This window comes from Oncorhynchus masou, chromosome 5, assembly GCF_036934945.1.
Source record: "Oncorhynchus masou masou isolate Uvic2021 chromosome 5, UVic_Omas_1.1, whole genome shotgun sequence".
NCBI classification, from domain to species: domain Eukaryota; kingdom Metazoa; phylum Chordata; class Actinopteri; order Salmoniformes; family Salmonidae; genus Oncorhynchus; species Oncorhynchus masou.
In genome coordinates, this window is record NC_088216.1 from 79,857,889 (window position 1) to 79,868,742 (window position 10,854).

Genomic DNA, 10,854 nt, shown 5'->3' on the forward strand with positions numbered 1-10,854 from the left:
TATAGGATTGTCCATTTTAGAAATGGTCTGATTTCCTCATATTGAGAGTTATTTTCCTACATTGAGTATATACAAATGCCATTGGTGTGCTGCCATGTGCAGTAGATGTCACTAAGAGCACCGTCCTGGACGCTTTTATTACCCAGATGGTTTGCTACTCTAAGACAGCTGCATGTATTGCTATACCAAAATAGATAGACTGGAGGCTCTGATGGCTCTGATGTGTAATGGATATAAAGTGGTTTTACAGTAAAACTTCAATTAATAGCCTTGGCATTTATTTGCTTCAATCGGTAATCACAACCAGCACTTATTAGAAACAGGCTTCTATTTGAGTCGTGCGTCTATTTCCTTAATGCACACAGCTTTTGCACAATAAAATGTTGAAAAGACTACCACACTGTTTATTGTGACCAATATTAACAGTGTAAAATGAATAATAAAAGAAAGGCTAAGCTGCCTATCATACACCCCGGGTTTCACACTTCAGCACCATGGAGAGTGTGTGCCGATAAACAATTCATTTCGACCCTGTGTTTATTTGAAACAGGCATTTACTTCCTGAAATGTGTATCGATCCCCGGCGATTGAAGGGGACAGGCGGCTATTTGAGGCTGAGTTTAATTGAAGTTATACAGCATTTATGCAAAACAGAGCTCTTACACCCTGCTCTAAGAAAGCTTCCCTCTTATAGGTTTTCACCCGCCCCAAAAAAATACAAAATAGAGCTGATGTTGCATTAATATAGTGTTGCATTAATATAGTGTAGTATTGCGCAACATTTTTCAAATGAGAAAAAAAGGGGCACTGGAGAGAAAAGGTTGGGATCGCCTGCTCCTGGTGGTACCAGACCAGGTGGCTTTCTGTAGGAAACTCTATCTAACCGTTTTTCCCTCACATCCTAAGTGTGCCCAGATGATAGAATCTTATTCCTCCTTTGGCTGGCAGCCTCAAGATTAAGGGGCAATATGTTTGCTCAAGGAATGTGATGTTGACATGGTTTGAGGTGTCCCTGCACTTGTTGAGGACTCAACTAAATCTTGGGTTGGAAAAAAGGAAGCGCGGGCCATGCTGGAACTGTCATAAGGCTTTGAAATATTTAAATGTACCAAGTGTGTTAGTATGTAACCAGTAGGCTACTGTAGTTAGGATAGGTTATAAACAACCATGGAAAAGGATACAAGTCAAAGTTGAAATGTTTCAGAAATGGTGGATAGATTGAAACAAGAAACAACATTTTCGTCACGCAGGCCTAATTCTTAGTTTGTTGTACAGTCAACTTGTGGTTTATTTTCATGTTTATTTGAATATTGAAAATGGTTTCAAACTATTAGTGCTACTTTTACTGCATAACAATGTAGGTAATGTTAAACTTGGCCATATGGTGGGTCAGTCACATGGAGTCTATAAAGAAGATTTTGATTTAATATCTGAGGAAATTCAACACGGCTTGTTATACATATGTATGATATTCTAGTGTTTCCTAGTCGAGGCCCTTCGAAGAAGAGCATGTTACAGTACATTGACATATGATACATCACATGCCATGTAAAACTGTGATCATCCGATCACAAAGGTGCCATAAATGCCATAAATCACATTTGACCTGTGTGATGAGTAAGCCCAACTAAAACCTGCTCAAAATAGAATATTCAGTCATTTCTCTCTGGAAATTCAAAATTAAAATATAAACACTTTTAGATCTTTAATTCAGTTATATTCCAAGGCCATCATTAAAAGTAAAGCAAAATTATGATGTCACAATACTGTCCATTATGTAGTTTTAGGATTTGGTTTACGCCATATTTCACTCCCGTCATTCTGACTACTAAAATAACCACACATGGGTCCCAACACCACTTAACAGAGTTGACAAAAACAGTAATCCAATTGCCAGTTGGTTGGTGTCTTCTAAATGAGGTGTTAATCTTGGGAACATTGATGGTGCATAGTGGGAATTAGCAGTTTTTCAAAGCTGCCCCTCTCTTGGCGCTGAGGCAGTTGAAAATGAGCCACTTGGCCAGTGACTGACAGGACACTTGGTGCCAGCCTCCATGCCACAGCAAGGGTCGGTTTTTATGGGACCATGTGGCTCACAGTGCACCTTAATGTTAACTTAGCCACCTGCTTATGTGACCAGGGCTGGAATACTGTTCTTAATGCCCAGAGTGCAGTGTTTAATGACCTAGCCATTATTGAAATAACTTAAGGTGGGTCATGGTCAGGTTCAGAAAGCCTGGAAAGGGCAAAACTTCAAGGGGTTCTGGATCAAAAAGGGGCTTAGGAGGTGGAAGTGGCAGGGAGACGTGACAATGGGCATGGTCGGGCCATCAGCGCGGCTGAATTTTAGGGCACATTTTAGAGGGCCCCATCATGAGAGATGTATGTAGCATTTTTAAGCCAATTTACTGCAAATCTAAACATTTCTCTATGTAGTTGAGATACATTTGTTCAGGTTTTAAAGCTATTTTTCCTCCAATTCTTCATATTTTGTCATGGTACTGAGAGAAAATGTTGCACTTTTAAAATGAATTTCCTGGAATTCTAAGTATTTTGCCATGAGTAATTATGTGTTATTTAGCTCAAACATAACAACAAAACCAATCGTGCTAAATTCATTGTTCATGGAATTTTTATTTCTCTCTGGCTGTATAGCTTTTATTTGACTTATTGCTAGTTCTCAAATGTTCCCCAAAACGATTTTGGTCCATGATCTTTTCTATATACTTTATATCTGGATTTAAGTCATTTAAGTTTACACTGAAATAATATTTCCATCCTGAAAATGTATTTTTAAAATATAATTATAAAAATATAATAATACAATTTTTTATTATTAATTTACCTTTATTTAACTAGGCAAGTCAGTAAAGAACAAATTCTTATTTTCAATGACAGCCTAGGAACAGTGGGTTGACTGCCTGTTCAGGGGCAGAATGACAGATTTGTACCTTGTCAGCTCAGGGATTTGAACTTGCAACCTTTCAGTTACTAGTCCAACGCTCTAACCACTAGGCTACCCTGCCACCCAAATTATATATATATATTGCACTGTTTGGATTAAAAGCTCCCACATACTAGATTCAGCTTGCTCCTTGCAGAACTCGGCTAGGAAAACCAAAAAAAGAAAGATAAATCAAGAAATCTGTAATTGTAAAATATTTGCTGAGGAGGTCTTAGTCGTGAAATTTTACATCTAACAAGCTGGCCACACTGCACGCGTCGCATGTGCAAGTGTTGCAAAAATAAATGTATACATAATTTATTAAATTATTGCACCACACTGCTCATGTGCGTCAATGAGCGTTTGCGTAAGCCTTGAGGGCAGCATACTGTAGACATTCAGCATGATTGGGTCAGGGGGTTGAGGGATGTAAAGTTAATCATGTTTTACCAAATGACAAACAAATGTTTGCCAATAGCAGCAAGAACTACTGCTCACTCAAATAGCTAAATGAATCAATTTATCCTGTATTGGATGGTAATTACTTCGTATGCTCTCGTATTAATATTTGTAAGCATTAGAATATCCACTAACTATATAACGTGGTCAACTATGGAAACTAGAGGTATGATCATACTCTTAAAATAAATTGAGTGTGACTCCTCTCCTTGTGACTGCAAAATTTCATGACATGACAATTTACCCTGCAGTGCAATTCATTACTATGAATTAATTATTAACTTTAATGTCATTAAATTAACATTCATGAACATTTTTCTCTTCGTGAGCATTTATACAACTTGGGAAGCTATGAAATGTATATTTCAAAAAAATCTTATACTGTCTGATATTTTTATATTCAACAGCAATTACACAAAAAAATATATACATTAACGTAATACTTGCATTTTTTATTCTACATGGCTCTTTAAGTAATATAAAATAGAATGCAATATGAATGAGCAGACTTTCAGAGTAGGACAACTTCTTTGATATGCCATAATACATTACAGGTCCTATTGAAGGGCAGAAAATGAGTCCCTTTTCAGCCACAGCACAGGGATCTGTTGTGATAAGGACTATGGCCAAAGTTGCTACAATTAACACCTCCGTTTAAGCCTTGCTGCTAAGGATGAGATGGACGATGGACTTACCTCTCAGCACGCTCAGTTGTGATCCTCTCCAGCCGTGCTTCTTCCCAGTCTGATATTCGAGTGCAGCCTCACAGGTCTACAAGCTAATAAATCCTTTTAGGAATGCCAGTGATTCTGCAACAAGCCTCCTCGTTCTCAGAGTGCCTGCCAAGCAAGGGATTGCCTATTTGTTTTTGGCTGAAATGGCAACCCCTGCGAGGGGAGGGGATATTCATCCCAGCTTAATTACTTTTGACGGCTAACTTGTGATCCTCTGTAGCTCAGTTGTTAGAGCATGGCTCTTGCAACACCAGGATAGTGGGTTTGAATTCCGGGACCACCTGTATGTAAGATGTATGACTGGAAGTCGCTTTGAATAAAAGCATCTACAAAATGGCATTTATTATTATTATGATGATTATTATTATTATAATAAATGTACTGTTTGCAGATGCTTGTTGTTTAATGTTCCCGTAAAGTGTAGTTCCTTCAGGAAATGATGCATCAGACTGAAACTAGAGAGTGTATTTTCTCATCTCTTAGCCTGTCTGTCTTGGTTGACATTATGGATGGTGCCAATGCAAACATGGGAGTATTGATAAAAAGGTTGCTAAGGAAACAGTTGGGGCTACTTTTGTCTGCAAAGAGATCATGCTTATGTTTATTAAAATTAATAATTTTGTATCATGTCTTGGAGTGAAAGGAATGGTCTCTGTGACAGACCGAACACAGCGTTTGACTTGATGATGTACTAATAAATCTGGTTTGGATAAAATGGTGTACGCTATGCATGCTCCTCTTCTTTGATTTGGCAATGCAATGCCAGAAGTGGATCTTAGCAATTGTGCCTTTAATAAGTTGTGAGTCAGCTCTTTGCCTCTGTGGTGCCCTAATGTAGTACAGTTTGTGAGGTGATTGTCTGCAGGTGCCAGAGAGGTTAATGTAGTAAAACTGAAGGTTGCCAGTCAGTTGGAATTTAATTTGGGATTTAACAACCACATTACAACCTATTGTGCTATTTATTGACCTGTAAGTGTGGATGGTCTCCAGTAAAGAGGAATGTTCAATGGACGTGCTAATCATAATTCTAATCTTGTAAAATGGGCACACTGTCAGGAGAGGACCTGGCTTAACATGTTGTTAGCAGAGAAGTCATGTCTTTTCTGGCTTGTTTTATGAGGTAGTAATCTAGCCAAAGGTTACCCTAAAGCCTGAGAGTATGTTGCATCATGTTCACTTTAAGATCTGGGATGATAACAGGTCCACACCACTGCAAAAGGTCATAGGCTAGACTGAAGAAGTCAGGTGAAATAGAGGAGCTATCATTGGAAAATATAGACTGACTGAATTAGAGCCTCTACAGACCCAAGAAAACAACCTTAAAAACCTTTTAATGACCACCCCCTTTTTTTCAATTTTCTCCTAAAATTACATACCCAAATCTAACTGCCTTCAGCTCTGGCCATGAAGCAAGGATATGCACATTATTGGTACCATTTGAAAGGAAACACTTTGAAGTGTGTGGAAATATAGGAGAATATAACACAATAGATCTGGTAAAAGATAATACAAAGAAAAAAACAACCTTTTTTAAAACATTTTTTGTACCATCATCTTTGAAATGCAAGAGAAAGGCCATAATTCATAATTCAAACCCTTTTTCATCATATCCAATTGGTAGTTACAGTCTTGTCCCATTGTGCAACTCACGTACCGACTCAGGAGAGGCAAAGGTCGAGAGCCGCCCAGCCGCAGTGGTTCTTGACACAACACATGCATAACCCGGAAGACAGCCGCACCAATGTTTCGAAAGAAACACCATACACCTGGCGACCGTGTCAGTGTGCATGCGCCCGGTCCACCACAGGAGTCGCTAGAGCGCAATGGGAATAGGACATTGTTAAGGGATTTTTATGAATAATGACTAAATTATGAATACATTTCAATCAGAACTATGACTAAACAGAATACTACTATGTTAAATTGAAAGGGTGAACCACCACATTTAACCAAGGCAAGGTGACTGGGAATATGGTTGAATACAAACAGTGCAGTTATGGCCTCTGTAAGGCAAAATGTCAGTACAGAGACAGTGGAGTCACAATTCAACAGCTCAGACACAAGATGTAAAGTTGAAGTCGTAAGTTTACATACACTTAGGTTGGAGTCATTAAAGTCATTTTTTCCAACAATTGTTTATAGACAGATTATTTCACTTATAATTTACTGTATCACAATTCCAGTGGGTCAGAAGTTTACATACACTAACTCGACTGTGCCTTTAAACAACTGGGACAATTCCATAAAATTATGTCATGGCTTTAGAAGTTTCTGATAGGCTAATTGACATCATTTGAGTGAATTGGAGGTGTACATGTGGATGTATTTCAAGCCCTACCTTCAAACTCAGTGCCTCTTTGCTTGACATCATGGGAAAGTCAAAAGAATTCAGCCAAGACCTCAGAAAAAAATGTGTAGACCTCAGTAAGTCTGGTTCATCCTTGGGCACAATTTCCAAATGCCTGAAGGTACCACGTTCATCTGTACAAACAATAGTACGCAAGTATAAACACCATGGGTCCAGGCAGACGTCATACAGCTCAGGAAGCAGATGCGTTCTGTCTCCTAGAGATGAATGCGCGTTGGTGCGAAAAGTGCAAATCAATCCCAGAACAACCGCAAAGGACCTTGTGAAGATGCTGGAGGAAACAGATACAAAAGTATCTATATCCCCAGTAAAATGAGTCCTATATCGACATAACCTGAAAGGCCGCTCAGCAAGGAAGAAGCCACTGTTCTAAAACCGCCATAAAAAAGCCAGACTACGGTTTGCAACTGCACATAGACACAAGATCATACTTTTTGTAGAAATTTCCTCTGGTCTAATGAAACAAAAATAGAACTGTTTGGCCATAACAGCCATCATTATGTTTGGAGGAAAAAGAGGGAGACTTGCAAGCCGAAGAACATCATCCCAACCATGAAGCACGTGGGTGGCAGCATCATGTTATGGGGGTGATTTGCTGCAGGAGGGACAGGTGCACTTCACCAAATAGATGGCATGATGAGGTTGGAAAATTATGTGGATATATTGAAGCAACATCTCAAGACATCAGTCTGTAACTTAAAGCTTGGTCACAAACGCTTCATCCAAATGGACAATGACCCAAAGCATACTTCCAAAGTTGTGGAAAATGGCCTAAGGACATCGAATTCAAGGTATTTGGAGTGGCCATCACAAAGCCCTGACCCTATCCTATAGAAAATTTGTGGGCAGCAATAAAAAAGCATTTGCGAGCAAGGAGGCCTACAAACCTGACTCAGTTAAACCAGCTCTGTCAAGAGGAATGGGCCAAAATTCACAAAACATATTGTGGGAAGCTTATGGAAGGCTACCCAAAATGTTTGACCCAAGTTTATCATTTTAAAGTCAATGCTACCAAATACTAATTGATTGTATGTAAACTTCTGACCCACTGGGAATGTGATGAAAGAAATAAAATCTGAAAAAAATTAATTCTCTCTACTATTATTCTGACATTTCAGATTCTTAAAATAAAGTGGTGATCCTGACCCAAGACATGACATTTGTACTACGATTAAATGTCAGGAATTGTGAGAAGCTGAGTTTAAATGGATTTTCCAAAGGTGTATGTAAACTTCCGACTTCAATTGTGTGTGGCAGGGACTCCAGACAATCACGGATTGCACGCAATATAAGCATGCAAAACATTTTTCAACCAGGCAGGTGCGCCACGAAAGTCAGAAACAACAATATAATAAATGCCTTACCTTTGATATTATTCTGTTGGCACTCCAAAAGGTTCCAGATACATCACAAATGGTCCTCTTGTTCGATAATATCCATAAAAACTCAGTTTAGCTGGCCCGCTTCCGTCAATAATTGACCCAGTTTCCCTGCATCAATATGCATTCAAAATGAATCCCAAACGTTACTAATAAACTTTTCCAAACAAGTCAAACAACGTTTATAATCAAACCTTAGGTACCCTAATACGTAAATAAACGATAACATTTAAGAATACTGCCCCCATTTAAGAATCGTTATTGTGTTTACCGGAAAAAAATACCAAAGAACGCGCTCTCTTCCACGTGCTTGGAAATACTACAGCCAAAATGGGAGCCACCTAGAAAAACTACCATTTCTGGCTCATTTTTCCAAAAACCAGCATGAAACTCTTTCTAAAAACTGTTGACATCTAGTGGAAGCCCTAGGAACTGCAATCTGGGAGGATGTCGCCTTGTAATAAAAGTGACAGCCATTGAAAACAGTGGTAAGCTGCAAAAAAAATTGGGGTGGGGTGGAGGCGGGGGGGTTTGTCCTCAGAGTTTTGCCTGCCATATAAGTTCTGTTATGCTCACAGACATAATTGTAACAGTTTAAGAAACTTTAGAGTGTTTTCTATCCAAATCTACCAATTATATGTGAGTATCAGGAAGTTTACTTTGGGCACGCTTTTCATCCGGATGTGAATATACTGCCCCCTACCCAAGAGAGGTTAAGCAATACCCTCCAAGCTCATTATCAAGATCAGAGCCCTGGGTTTGAACCCCTCCATGTGTAACTGCGTCCTGGACTTCCTGACGGACCGCCCCCAGGTGGTGAAGGTAGGAAACTATTCCACTTCGCTGATCATCAACACAGGGGCCCACAAGGGTGTGTGCTCAGCCCCCTCCTGTACTCCCTGTTCACCCATGACTGCGTTGCAATGCACGCCTCCAACTCAATCATCAAGTCTGCAGACGACACAATAGTAGTAGGCCTAATTACCAACAATGACTAGACAGCCTACAGATAGGAGTTGAGTATCCTGGTGGAGTGGTGCCAGGAAAATAACCTCTCCCTCAACGTCAACAAAACGAAGGAGCTGATCCTGGACTTCAGGAAACAGCACTGGGAACACACCCCTATCCACATCGATGGGACCACATTGGAGAAAGGGAAAAGCTTCAAGTTCCTCTGTGTACACATCACTGACAATCTGAAAGGGTCCAACCACACAGACAGTATGGTAAAGAAGGTACAATAGAGCCTCTTCAAACTCAGGAGGCTGAAGAAATTATATTCGACCCCTAAGCCCCTCACAAACTGTTACAGATGCATTGAGAGCATTCTGTCGGGCTGTATCACCACCTGGTATGACAACTGCACCGCCCGTAACCGCAGGGCTCTCCAGAGGGTGTTGCGGTCTGCCCAACGCATTACTGGCAGAAACACTGCCTGCCCTCCAGGACACCTACAGCCCCCGATATCACAGGAAGGCCAAAAAGATAATCAAGGACATCAACCACCCGAGCCACAGCCTGTTCACCCTTCTATCATCTAGAAGTAGAGCTCAGAACAGGTGCATCAAAGCTGGGACCGAGAGACTGAAAACCAGCTTCTATCTCAAGGCCACAAGACTTTTAAATAGCCATTCTATCTCAAGACCATCAGACTTTTAAAAAGCCATCACTAGCCCGGCCTCCACCAAGTACCTTGCTCTGAACTTAGTCACTGTCACCAGCCAGCTACAACCCGGTTATTCAACCCTGCACCTTAGAGGCTGCTGCACTATGTTCATATACATGGAATCACTGGTCACTTTAATAATGGAACACTGGTCACTTTAATGTTTACATGCTGTAATACTAATTTAATATGTATATATTGTATTCTAGTGTATTCTAGTCAATGCAACTCCGACATTGCTCGTCCTAATATTTATATTTTTTCTTAATTACATTATTTTACTTTTAGATTTGTATGTATTGTTATGAATTGTTAGATACTACCACACTTTTCGAGCTAGAAACACAAGAAACATCTGCTAAATATGTGTATGCATGATTTGAACTTAGAACACAGGAAGTGTATTGAAACTGAGACCACAAGAACTGGTTGGAATAGAACACAGGACACAGGAACTGGTTGGAACTTAAAACCACTAGGAGTCATTATTGTGTCTTTATTGTATTCTTAGCAATGACACAGTTATAAGCTGGGTCCAAGCACGATTGACTGTGTGTTGTGGATATTTCAGGCGACAAAATAAAAGTTGGTGTTTGACACAGGAAGGTTGACCGGACACAGGCATGGGAAGCTGAGCTGAGAAGGTTGACATTCCACAAGGCATTTACTTCAGGGGCCACACAGGGTCAAGGGCTAATAAGTATTCCTTCACAAAACAATTCTGCATCAACTCACACCCCACATTTCCTGTCCATTGCTTTTTTCATCCAGTTGTTTACATATTTTTACCAAACAAATAAAGGAAAGGGAGGAAGCCTATAACCAGTTGTTGCTACTTACTTAAATGCAGGCAACATTATTTTAAGTTATTAGGTTCAAAATCAGATTGACAGTACACTGAATCTCAAATAGCCGACAGTTAGGATAACTTGCTTTCACTATTAGGGATTTGACTTACATTTCCAGGAATCACCTTAACTTTTAGTAATGTTGTATTACTGTATTTACTGTATTTAAAACAACTGTAAAATACAGTGCAAATACAGTGAACTTATTCTTGTCCACCAGTTTGTATGCTTGTAAATGTCAAAGCCTGTTACATTGTTATACTATAAAAAAGTTATTGTCCGCTTAATCACTACAGAACCATGCATTCTCATGTAGAAAGTTTACACTTCCTGAAACTTGAAACCAGCCCAGGACCAAATGTACATAAGGTCAAACACAGTCATGCCTATGAATTCTTCTAATTTATTACCTTCCATTATAAACTCTCAATATCTCCCGAAAGAACACGACTGCAT